General features: G+C 43.8%; 1 non-coding gene across 1 annotated transcript; it reads right to left on the reverse strand.

The window, feature by feature from the left end:
• Nucleotides 1-4,594: 4,594 nt before the first annotated feature.
• LOC147822257 (U6 spliceosomal RNA) lies at nt 4,595-4,701 on the reverse strand. Its single transcript, XR_015445925.1, has one exon. It is a non-coding gene; the product is annotated as a U6 spliceosomal RNA (small nuclear RNA).
• Between the last annotated feature and the right edge of the window lie 8,942 nt (nt 4,702-13,643).

Genomic DNA, 13,643 nt, shown 5'->3' on the forward strand with positions numbered 1-13,643 from the left:
TTCTGCAGTATGTGTATACTGTACATATGTTTAATACAAATAGACTCAGTATTTACACTCTTCTGTAAGTTGCCTTTTTATTTACTTTTTTTTGGTGGGGGGGTTGTTTTTGAGACAGTCTCTCTGTGTAGTTCAGGCTGCCCTTAAACTTACTAAGTAACTCAGGCTGGTCTCGAACTCACAGTGATACTCCTGCCTCAGCCTCCTGAGTGCTGGGATTACAAGGATGTACCAACATGCCCAGCTACACTTACTCTTTTCCTATATTTGTTCATATAGTTCAGCCTTATTCTTTTTAACAGCCATTATAGGATTTGTTATATAATGTACTATAATTTTTCTTTTGTACTGGGGATTGAACTCAGGACCTTGCGCTTGTGAGGCAGGCGATGGAACTACTGAGCTAAATCCCCGGCCCTAACTTATTTAAATGGTGCCCATTACTATACATTTAGGGTATTTCCCAGCTTAGGTCTCCTCTTGTTCTACTTTGCTTTATAAACAATGCTCATGAACGTGTTTGCACAGAACCTTGTGTGCCTTGTGTGACTGCATCACTGTTGCTGTCCTCAAAGAAGGGGCTGGTGTCTCCAGGAGCATCAGGCAGTGGCAGTCACAGCAGGCCCAGATCTCATTGCTAGGCAGGCAGTAGAACCACTGAGCTAAATCCCCTCCCCCCAGACCTCATTGCTAGCCCAACTACCACACTTCAGGAGCTACAGTCTTAGTAGTATGCAAATCTGCTAGGATTAACTAGGAATCATTAACCCTCCGACCCATTTCCCCCATTTTTACTTCCAATGTGCAGGTAATAAACTTTTGCTGCCTGTAAAGAAACTTTTCTGATCACTTAATAGATTTAATTCTACCTATTCAGGGTCAGGCTTTTACTTTTTTAAATAGATTTTTTCATATTTTCTTTGAGCATATTTAAACTCTTCTCTCTCCAGATGTAAACATGCTCAAAGTCTCCCTGTTCCTGACTGTTCATGTTTTTCCTTTGCTTTGTTTCAGAATCTTGCTCTGGGACCAATTTCTGCAGGAAGAAATTACCTTCCCCTTATTTCAATCCATTCAGCTATGAGTGCATCACTCCCTTTAAGAAATCAAACCTAGAGATAGACACAAAGATGACATCAGAGCACTGCGCCTGTGCCCCAGATCACCTGGCACACAGAGCGCTAGTGAAGGAAAGCAGAGCCCGCCTCCGCCCTCTTCCTCTTTATCCAGCCCTGACTTTCTCCGGTGGCCTCTTCTTATCCTGAACTCAAAATAATCTTTTTCTTTCTTCTGTATATCTTTACTGTACCTTCAAGTATTACCAATTCTCAGTAAGGCTAATAATGCCTTGCTGAAGCCTTCAGTCATCTCTCTCCAAGATGGATCCCACATCTGTTTTCCCAAGAGTTCTCTTATCCCTCTCTTTACCCCTTTGGTTGTGGTAGTTCTCTCCACTGCTGTTGAGGAATACACCCTCTAGGATCTTCCTAAGAAAAGACAGATGGAAAATAAGTACTGTTAAGTCTTAAACATCTGAAAAGGTCTTTATTCTCCTTCATGCTCCACTGATAATTTGGCTTCAGATAGAATTCCCGGTTGAAATAATTTTCCTCATAAACATTAAGACATTGAGGTTTGGCGTGGTGGCACACCCATGCAGTCCCAGCTGCTAGGGAGGCTGAGGTGGAGGATTACAAATTTGAGACCAGCTTGGAAAACTCAGACCCTGTTTCAAATTAAAAATTAAAAAATAAAAAGGGCGGGGCTGTAGCTGGGGGTGTGGAGGTTCAATCTCTATTTAGTCTCTTTCTGTCTCTGACTGTGTGTGGGGCAGGGATGTGTGTGTGTGTGTCTTAGAAAAGAAGTACTAAGACACTGAGCCATTTCCATTTGGCTTCCAGCACTGCTGGAGAAGTCTGTGTCTTTTCCTTGCTGAGGGCAGTATTTGTAGCACTGCCTATAAAACTGGCTTGCCTGGCTGTCACTGTTTGCTGGCCTTGTGACCTTGGTTTCCTTGTCTGTGAAATAAGAATGCTAGTAACATTGCCTACTCATAGGACTGCTGTAAGGATTAAATGATTTAATAAAGGAATAGTGCTTAGGAGAGTTACTGGGGTTATATTGTTTTTCTTTCTTGTACCTCTTAATTTTTCTTTATCTTAGATGATCTGATATTTCACTAAAAATGAAATACCTGACGTATCCTAATATGAATCGTTTAACATTTATTGGGCCATTCCTCAGACAGAGGACTCATATCTAGAATATATAAAGAACTCAAGAAAGTTAGACCCAATCAAAAAATAAGCAAGTGAAATGAATAGACACTTCACAGAAGTACAAATGGCCAATAAATACCTGAAGAAGTGTTCAACATCACTGGCCATTGGAGAAATGCAAATTAAAACAACACTGAGATTTCATCTTACCCCAGAAAGAATGGCCATCATCAAGAAATCAAATAATAACAAATGTTGGAGAGGTGTGGGGGAAAAAGAAACTCTCCTACAGTGTTGATGGGAATGTCAACTAGTACCACCACTATGGAAATCAGTATGAGAGTCCTGACAAAACTAAAACTAGAAATTCCATTTGACCCATCTATTCCCCTTCTAAGTATCTTCCCAAAAGAGTTAAAGACATCATATTATAGTAATACTCTGCTTATAGCAGCACAATTCAGAAATAGCTAAATCTTGGAAGAAGCCCATACATCCATCAACAGCTGAATGGATAGAGAAAATGTGGTGCTTACACACAATGGAGCACTACTCTGCCATAAAGAAGAATAGACTTAAGTCTTCTGTAAAAAAACAGATGCACCTTGAAACCACAATGTTAAGTGAAATAAATCAGGCACACAAGCTTAAATATCACATGGTTTCTCTTATATGAGAAACCCAAAGTAGAAATAAAGAGCAAAATAAAAGATAGATAATAAGAAGGAAAATAAATCATTCTCAAAGGAGAAGGGGACCAAGAGATGAGGGAGGGTTGGGGATTTAGCTCAGTGGTTCTGCTGCTTACCTTGCAAGTGGAAGGTCCTGAGTTTGATTCGCCTGTACCAAAAAAGAGAGAGAGAGATGAGGGAAGGAGGGAGGGAGGGGAAGAGGGTGAGAAAAGGAATTGGGATGTGTTCTGCACATGTAGCAACTCCACACAAGAAATATAAACATTATGTATTACACACAGGTATTAATAAACTAAAATTAGAAAAAGACATTTACTGGCTGAGTAGTCAATGTCACATTGAGCTTGAAGACGTATCTTCATTTTCAGGGAAAGTTTTTTCATGTGTACGATCTCCCCTCCCCCAGGACCTTGCACATGCTGGGCACACACCTCGAGTGAGCCACACTCACAGCCCTCCTCTTTCAGACTGCCATTAGTCAGAGGTTGGGTCCTAGACTGATTTTTTAAGCATCTGATCTTTTCTTTCAATTTCTTCCTTTGCCCTTTAAAAATCTTTGTTCTGAGAAATTTATTTATTTTTACCTTTCAATCCTTTCCATTCAGAAAAAATTTTAATTAAATGTTTTCATCTCCAAGAGCTCTTGTTCTTTCATTTTTCTCACTTCATTAATGCCCTAGCATTGCGGATTTCTCTGGGGACACTAATGAGAGGTTGCTGTCCCCTGTGCCCCCTGAATAATGTCTGTTTTCTGTTTGTTCGTCTTGGCCCCCTCTTTTGTGCTGAAAGCTTTGTGGATGATTCTCGCCTGTTAGTTCACATTCTCTCCTCGAGGAGCTGGCTGTTTGATGAGGAGCTCTGTGTGGGGGAGGATTCGTCACCAGCAGACCATTTTAGGGTGCACAGTGGGGACCTGGCTGCGGCTCTGGGGACCCTGAGATGCCAGCATGTGGACTCAGTGTGGGCCATCACACATTCACACCCACTAATTGTCCTCAGAGTTCACTCCATTTTTTTTTAAGGGGAAATAGCTATTGTGGTACTTTATGCAGTTTGGTGACTGCGGGTCATCTTGGCGATCCTTCCTTCCTACTGCTCCCTTAGGTCTCAGCTCTGCACTGCTGCCTCAGGTGGCCAGCACTAGCCTGGGACTAGTGGGTCCTTCACATGTACCCTCTCAGCTATGTTCATGGACGAAAAGATCTTCTCCCAACCATCCAAGGAGGCACATTATCTCCATATTCCACAGAGGTCCACTGAGTCTTAGCTTAAATACAGTGTCCAGGGTCACAGAGCCAGAGAGAAGTGAAGGAACAGTTCAACCTCAGTCTCTCGAACTCCAAAGCTACACGCCCATAGCCTTTAAGATAAACTGCCCTGTATTTTCTGGGCATTGGATGCAGGGGTGGGTAGCTTGGGAGAACTTGACTTACCCCATCTCCCACCCTACGGGAGGGTTTTTTTGGTTTTTTGTTTTTTGGTACTGGGGATGGAACTCAGGACCTTGCACTTGCCAGGCAGGTGCCAGGGTGGCTGAGCTAAATCCTCAGCCCAGGGAGGGTTTTTGATAATGGTCCTACATAGAAATATATTAGATTCGAGGCTCACTTTCTTTTTAGCTACTATTGAGGCTTCTTTTTCATCCTCATCAAATTGCCTCTACATTTGTTAAGATTGACATTAAAAATGCTGGAACACTTTATGAGTTTTTATGTTGTCGCTGTGCAGGGACCTTGCTGAGAGGCTCTCTATGGTTCCTATTTTAGTATACGTGCTGCCGAAGCGAACACAGTCTTGACTTTCTTAACACAAAGAGAAGCTCTTGGCTTGGCCTTCACCTTTGAAGTGGTTTTCTGTTAAGGTCATCACGGAGGGCGTTGCTCTCCTGTGTTTCCGAAGCCCAGGGCTTCGCCTTTGGAATCATTGTCGTGTGCGCATGGTGTTGGGATCAATGGCAGCTATTTGATGCCTGGGCACTGGCTCTGCTGCTGACAGAAGTGGAAGTTCTGTGCTGAGCAGCTGTCAGAGCCTTCCTCGTCCCTTTTCAGTGTCCTCCAGGGTCACTCGGTAGGTCAGAACGCTGAGCTCTGAGTCACTTAAAACATCTTTGCCTTTGTCCTTGTGAAAACAGAATGTAAGACTCCTTCCAGCTATCTTTCAGGGACGGCCAGGGTTATACAAGGCATACAAGGCAAGGCTTCTGGTTGTTAATTATAAATCAAAGTGATTCCATAGCTGACTTTTATTGATTTTATTATTTAATATAAAGAAACATTAGCTAGAAAAAGTCAGTGTGCAGAAAGAAATGAGGAAAATATCCCCAACTAGAAGTTAGGCAACTTTTTCTTCTTAAATCAATTTTACAGTTGTGAAAGATATGTATGTTTAATAACATATACTTTATTAAAGATGGCATGACCCCCCCCAACACACTTCTTCATAAATTGTTTTCTGATCCACAGAGGAAAGAAGACTTGTACTTAAAAGAAAATTAAGTTCTGGCATGGGCTGGGGATTTAGCTCAGTGGTTTCACCACCTGCTGTGCATGTGCAAGGACCCGAGTTCGATCGCTGGTTCCCAAAAAGAGAAAAAAATTAAGTTCTGGCTGTTTTTTTTTCGTACCAGGGATCGAACTTGAGTCCTTGGGCTTGCAAGGCAGGCGGCAGACCACTGAGCTAAATCCCCAGTCCTGGCATATGTTTTAAAAGTAATTCAGAAAATGAAAATAGAAGGAAGAAATGGAAACAAAGCTTTTGTACATAGGGAGGGCAAGGGGCATAAGGGGAGGGGGCAATGGGATAAAATAAAATTTATAAAAGTAATTCAGAAACAAAAGAGGCAAAATATATCATGTACAGGTGCAAATTCCCTATGATAAACATTATCATTATACATATGTAAAATGTACCAGTAAAATTTTAAAAAGTGATTCAGGTATGCATTTTTTATGGTCTCATTTTTAATTTTTTAATTTTTTTGTTTTTATTTTTATTTATTTATTTTTTTTTTTCGGTACCAGGGATCGAACTTGGGACCTTGCACTTGCAAAGCGGACACTGGAACCACTGAGCTAAATCCCTAGCCCTTATATTTTATTTTTTAATTTTTATTTTTATTTGCACATGTTTGCAGTTCATAAAGATTATATTCGGCAGGGGAGTTGGTACGGTACATAACAAGACCTCGTGAGGCGGGCGCCACACTAAAACCACCTGGCCGAGCTGCTCCTGGGTTCTTGACCTACTGAAACCTTGAGATAACAAATGTTTAATGTTGCTTTAAAAACTACATTCAAGGGTCATTTGTAACACCGCAGTAATTAATACAATGAGTCACCGTCAACAAGAGGAGATTCAGATATGTGTTTCAAAATGAAAGGGAATCCAGTATCTATTCAGAATTTGAACTGGAGAACACATGGCAAAGTTCTTTTGATTAAGTAGGGTTTACTTCACTCAGTGTTCTCTGTAGGTCCACACATTTCCCAATTCACACCCATTCACACTGTTCATTGGGCTGGAATGACAGGATTCCAGGGATTATCACTGTGCAGTATAAGAACCCCCAGAGGGGTGGACAAGTGGAGTGGGAGGGGTGAAAGCCTCCTACGCAGCAGCAATCTACACCTGAAAACAAAATCAAGACCTTAGAGGGGCCGGGGATTTAGCTCTGGTTCCACCACCTGCCTCGCAAGCACAAGGTCGCGAGTCAATTCCTGGTACCAAAAAAAACAAAAAGAAAAAAAACCCCAAATCAAGATCTTAGAATCCAACAGTGAGCACTAGCCCAGCCACCTTCCATTTCATACCAGTGGTCCTGCTGTGAGCCGTCCTGTGTCTCCTACTTTCTAACAATAGGTTCTCCAAGCAGTGAAATGATCTTAGCTAAGTCCCAGAGTCCTTGGAACTGCAATTTACCCATGAGTTCAATAGGAGGTAAACTTGGGCTCCCTCTGGTGGCCTTCTAATGAACTACAGCACCCAAACTGCCAGCGCCTTTATTTTAAATATGCCACAAATGAGTTAATTTAATGAACTCTGTTTTCTATATATAGTACACGCGGCAGCTGAGAGTATGGTGTCCAAGGAGAAAAATACATTACCTGAGTACTTTTTAAACTTCTGTCACGTATTTTTTCACTCCTAATCACATTTCTCTATACCCTAGTAGAGCTCAACTAATGAGTTATGGTTGTTGGCTGTATAAAATTTAATAATATCACTACCATCTCATTACTCAATTTAATTCTCCTGGGAGGCCTTGGCGAAACGATTGCAAAATTTGTTAAATTTGCTTGAGCGCTAGAATACCAGTAATTGACCCACCTCGGTTTCAGAAGCCCTCGGGGCATGATTTCAGATCGTGACTCCCGATTAGCTTCCCCACCATTTTGTCATTTTCCCTGCTTTTTGCCTTAGGAGGTTAGGAAAAGGCAATAACAGAGATGGCAAAGTAGTCACAACAAAATACCAAAGGAAGAACTTCGGGTAAGGTAAGGCCAGGGCAATGCGTGTGCTCTGCAGTTGAGGGCTTAACTCTGCCCAAAGAACAGATTCATGCTACACCATGCTGACCACTTTGACCACCTCGAAGGCCTACACAGTAAATGAATTCAGAGCACACTCCGGCCGAACTTGTTGTCCTAACAGCGCCATCGCCCTTCCCAAGGGGACATTTGGTGTCTCTGCAAAGATCCATTTGGAAGCAGGACTGCCCCTCCCGAGCACTTCCATATAGACTCGGCGGCCTCCCTCGCTTTGTACCACCCGCCTTTCACTGTGGTTTGCACCCGATCCGATTTAATTAACACTCCAGTTTAGGTTGCTAAGCAACGATCCGAGTCTGGGTTCTTCCCAGACTCTGCAGCCATCGGCCTCCTCCTCCCGATTGGGAAGGAAACTTGACTGTGTACCAAGATGCTCGATAGAGCCGTTCTCTCTCCGCTGGCCTTCTTTCCCCAAGCTGCTCCCAGTGTGCGCAGGCTCGGCCTAACCAAGCTCACAGCCACGCTCGCAACAGCGCCCCCTGCAGGCCGTGCTACGAACCACAAATCGTCTTGGAGGAGCTCATTTTTGTTTCACCAGATTGAAGGGAGCAGCCGTTTCGATAGTAAGATAGTGCGGTTGCAAGTGGCCCACACCGTCATCAGGAAATGTCACCGCTTCTTGTCATGGTCCCCGGAAAATAGAGGGGGGGGAGGAGGAAGAGGGGGCGTTGGATAATGTCTATGCTTTGGTTGCATTTATTTTCTCCATTTGGACTGTTTCCAGTACACTCCGCTAGGGAAAGGCACCCGAGAGGAGCTGGAAAGCTGGGGCGTCTAAGCACAGCACCCCCTCCTGTCTGGCCGGGCCGCGGGGTCTCCTCGGGTCCTCAGCCGGATCCAGCCCAGGAGGAGCGCAGCGCACACCGAGCAGGACTCCAGGACCCCGGAGGAAACCAAGGCCGCCGGGCCCCTTGCTAAGGCGCTTTCGAGGGTCGCCCAGCAGATAAAAGGGCAGATAGAAAACTGCCCTTCTTCCTCAGCTTTGTGGGGGTGGCCCTCAACAGGGATCTTTGATTTCTCTCTAGAGAGAGCCACTGGGGTCCAAGCTACAAGTCACTCCCAAAACCTTGCGTGTGTTCATTGTATGACACTGTACTTTTGTTGTTGTTTGTTTGTTCAAAACAGTCTCACTAACTTGCCATCCTCCTGCCTCAGCCTCCCAGAGTGCTGGATTACAGTCGTGCCTCACCATGCCCTGCCTGAGCAAACACCTCCACAGAATCACGTGATACTGATTGTTTCCAGGTAGTCTTCGGCTGGGGTCTCCCGGTGGGGAGTAGCCATGAGCCAAGCAAACAATCCTCTTGGCCTTTTACCCTCCGGAAAGGGGATAGTGGGATGCCTGCTCTGCAGAGCTGTGGATTTTCCACTGCAGTCCTTTTCCTGGCAGATCCTTTTTCAGAGGAGGGCATTTTTGCCCATATTCTTGCTAGAATTTAAGCCCATATATTTTTCTAATTTTTGTTTTCTGCTTTGTTCATTATTTATGAGATGTCCACAGTGAAGTATCCACTAGTGTTTCTTGTTTGTTTTTGTTGCAGTACTGGGAATTGAACCCAGGGAGCCCTGCTACATTCTTAGCCCTTATTATCTTGTATTTTGAGACAGGGTCTCGCTAATTTGTCCAGCCTGGCCTTAAACTTGCCATCCTCCTGCCTCAGCCGCCTGAGTAACTGGGATTACATGACCAGTGTAGTCTAGGCAGAAAGGCTACAGCAAAGCCCCTGTCCTTGCTTTTGAGGTGCTTACATCCTAACGGGGGCAGGGCGGAGGTGACCCTATGTCAGGCACAGTAAGAAGGGAGACAGAGCTGCTGCTTTAGATGGTTGTTAGGAAAGGCCTCATGGACAGAGGAGACCTTAGGAACTGAGGATAATTAGATATGGGGGTGGGGCGGGGTTCTGGCTGAACTGACTGTCTGGAGGGTAGCTCAGTGGTAGCTCAGTGGTACTTACCGAGCGTGTGAGGCCCTGCGTTCTCTCCCCTGAAAGAACTGAGAGTGCAAGCTCTGAGGGAATCCAGGGCCGAGCAAGTTTAGGGCCAGGAGCGTGGGGGCACGCTGGAGGGCTGCTGAGGAGGGGGCAAGGCTCGGGTCTGAGGGAGAGGAGCCAAGCAGGAGATGCAATCGCTACGTGCTGCAAGCAGGTATAATACAGTTTTTAAAATAAATGAACCAAAGCACATGCACACACACACGCACGAAAGAAAAAAGCGTTCATGTCACTTGTTGAAACAGTGAGGCAGACTTTCGTCAGCCTGACCATTGCCATGAGAGCGAGAGCGGGGACCGCCCTGACGGGGTGTTACAGCAGGGGAGAGCGGCTGGGCTCCACCCTAAACACAACAGGAAAGGCGGATACGCGGCCAAGGCGCAGGGTGGGGCCAATCTATGAAAGAAGGTGAAGAGGAAATAGCGGGGCTGTGCTGGCTTCCTGCTGCTGTGCCAATAACTGAAATGATGAACTCAAAAAGAGTAAAGATTGGGCCGGGGATTTAGCTCAGTGGTTCCGGCGCCTGCCGCGCAAGGTCCCGAGTTCGATCCCCGGTACCAAAGGGAAAAAAAAACAGAGTAAAGATTTATTTTGGCTCACCGCTGTGAGGCTTCAGTCTATGGCTGGTGGACCCATTGCTTTTGGGCCTAGGGTGTGATAGCACATGATGGTGGGAGCAGATGGTGGAGCAAACTACTCACTTCATGGTGGCCAGGAAGCAAAGAGAGGAGAGCAGAAAGCTGCCCGAAGCAGAGAGTGAAAAGGGCCAAGAATGTGCCCGTCTAGATCACACCCCGAGCGACCCACCTCTAGCCAGGCCTGGCCTTCTAACCGCACATTCAGCCGTGAACTCACTGATGAATCCACTGATGAGTACAGCATCTCCATAATCCAGTTCCCTTCCCAAAGCCCCACCTCTGGACACAGGAGACTCGGGGGGACATTCTAGATCTGAACCATACAGGCAATGAAGGTAGCAAGAAGTGGTCACTGCCAGGGTGCATTTTGAAGATAGATGCAAGTTTCATAAGGCCACAAACTGATATAATTTGGGGAGCCCTATTTAAGGAAAGTAATATAAAACTATGAATCCAAAGTTAAGGATGATAGTAAATATTGAAAGGAATCTTAGCCTGGGGTCCATGGCCCCTTTCCTACCTCCTACAGGTAAATCCAAGAAGAGTGCCCTTGAGTAGCAAGACGCATCTTTATTTATTTGCCGCTAACAGAAATTGAGCATTAATTTCCATATGAATGAAAACAACACACTACCGTAGGAGCAGTGACTGTGACTTTATCCCTAGTGGAGGTCACATATGACAATATGATCATACAGATACCTCAGGATATCAACACTCACCACCTCTTCAATATCTCAGTGGTTTATTGGCCATGGACCTTCCTATTCAATGCACTAAGAAGCACACTCATTAGTATGTCACAAATTTCTTTAATAGTATGATAATCATATTTCAACCTAATTGCTACCTTTTGCGATCACAAGCACTTTACTTTCTACATTTAGAAACATTTGTAGCTGGGCACAGTAGTGCACATCTGTCATCCCAGCACTCTGGGAGGCTGAGGCAGAAGAATTGCAAATTTGAGTTGTACTTGGGCAACTTAGAAAGACCCTGTCACAAAATAAAAAATAAAGATGGAGTTGGGGGTGTAGTCCAATGTAAAGGCCCTGGGCTCAATCCCCAGTACCACAAACAAAACAAAACAAAATGTTCTCTTGAGAAGAGGTTCCTAGGCTTCACCAGACTGCCAAAGAGGTCCACAGCCAAAAAAAAAGGGTTAAAACCCCATTGATTTACTTTTTCGTATTTTGTTTTGTTTTGTTTTTTAAGACAGAGTCTCACTATGTCATCCAGGCTGGCCTCTAACTCACAGCAGTGATCCTACTGCCTCAGCCTTCTGAGTGCTGGGATGACAGGCGTGCACCTCCATGCCCAGCTAACCCCTTGATTTAGAATGAGAATAAATCACACAAAAAAGTTCAAATTTTAAAAGGCTGACAGATATCCAGAAAAATAACATAATAATTTTATGAATTGTCTGCCACATCTCAATATTTTTCCCTTTTTTAAATTGCAAACTGCTTGGCCACCTCTTCATTCTACAGATATTTACAAAAACATATGGGCCATGCAAGAGGGGTTCCAGCTTCCCTGAAACAGCAAAAAGATCAGGCAGTGCTAGGCCCTCATCCCAGTATTCATGTGAAACGACTGTAACACAGTGTGGAATTTACCCTTGCGGGAGTGGATGGCTGTTCCAAGTATTGTACACCCCATTTCCCCTCTACCACCTTGTACCTCCTACGCTGGGCACTGGAAGTACACACTTTTATGTCACAAGCTATCATTCTGGGAGGGAAGAAGATTTCTGGAAGTCAGTCACTCCTACCCCACTAAACACAAATGAAATGTACCCCAATTTAAGATTCCTATAAGCACTTCAGTGCCACCCAAACCAGAAGGAAGAGTGATAGTGTTACCAGAGTTGGGGGTCCCAACAGACTGGGCTTGGCCACCTACCTCCAACACCAATCAAGGAGAAGAGCAGAGGCAAAGGGCAGGAAAGGAGCTTCCATCAGCACGGCCATGTTGGAAGCACAGATAAAGAGAGTCAAACTCTGTCTTGGGGGTACCGACAACAGCTTTGGGATTTTATAGAAAAAGAGAGCCAAGCCAAGGGCTGGGGGTTGCATAGCTGTCTGAGCAGGTAATCCTGGTTGAGTGGGGGTCTGGTGAATCGGTATCTCAAGACTGGCTGGTGAGGTCCTGGGAGAGCCATCATCACTGAGGAAGCAATTTGGTTCCCATCCTGACATGTGAATTCAAGTTATACTACAAAACTACAATAATAAAAGAAGCATGGTATTGGCACAAACACAGACATGTGGATCAATGCAACAAAATAGGTGATACAAAAACAACCCAGGCACATTCAGCTATCTGATTTTTGACAAAGGGGCCAAAAACATACACTGGAGGAAAGGTAGCCTCTTTAACAAATGGTGCTGGGGAAACTGTCTATCCACATGCAGAAGACTGAATCTAGACCTGTATCTCTCACCATATACTAATCTAAAATCAAAATAGATCAAAGATCTGAATATTAAAACAGAAATAATCAGATAGAAGATAAAATAGGTAAAACTCTGTGTGTGTGTGTGTGTGTGTGTGTGTGTTGTAGTTTGAACTCAGGGTCTCACAAATATTGGGCAAGTGCTCTACCACTGAGCTATACCCCTCTCCCAAATAGACAAAATTCTTGAAGACATAGGTATAGCCAAGGACTTTCTGAACAGAGCCCTAATTGACAAGAAATAACATCAAGAATCAACAAATGAGATTATATCGAAGTAAAGCTTCTGCATGCAAAGAAACAATCAAGAAAGTGAAGAGACAACCTACAGAAAGGGGAAAAAATTTTGACAGCTAGTCCTTACATAGAGGACTAATATCTACAATATATAAAGAACTTGAAAAAATAGAGCCCCCCAAATAAAATATCCAGTCAAAAATGGGCAAATGAACAAACACTTCTCAGAAGAAGTACAAATGGCCAGTAAATACACAGACAAAAAATGTTCAGCATCTCTGGCCAAAAAGAAATGCAAATTGAATCAACAGTGAGATTCCATCTTAACCCCAGAAAGAATGGCAATTCAATTACAAAGAAATTAAGTAACAACAAACGCTGGTGAGGCTGTGGGAGGCAGGGGAGGAAACCCTTCTATATTGTTGGTGGAAATGTAAACTGGTACAATCACTATGGAAATCAGTATGGAGATTTCTCAAAATACTAAACTAGAAATTCCATTTGACCCAGCTATTCCCCTTCTAGGTATCTTCCCAAAACAGTTAAAAATACCATATTACAATGATATATATACATACCCATGTTTATAGCAGTACAACTCATACTAGATACGTCTTGGAAATGGCCTATATGTCCATCAGCAGATCAATGGATAAAAATGTGGTATTTATATACATAAAAAGGATAAAAAAGAGAATTTGAGTCATTTGTAGAAAAATGGATGCACTTTGGGACCATAATATCAAGTGAAATAAAATATGTAACCTTAAGAATCACATGATTTTTCTTATATGAGAAACTCAAAGTATAAATAAAGAGCAAAATAAAGGACAGATCATAGGAAACGGAGATGGATCTTTT

The sequence above is a fragment of the Heterocephalus glaber genome, unplaced genomic scaffold, assembly GCF_053883595.1.
Source record: "Heterocephalus glaber isolate CG9 unplaced genomic scaffold, H.glaber_assembly_v1.0 deba00001666, whole genome shotgun sequence".
NCBI classification, from domain to species: Eukaryota; Metazoa; Chordata; class Mammalia; order Rodentia; family Bathyergidae; genus Heterocephalus; species Heterocephalus glaber.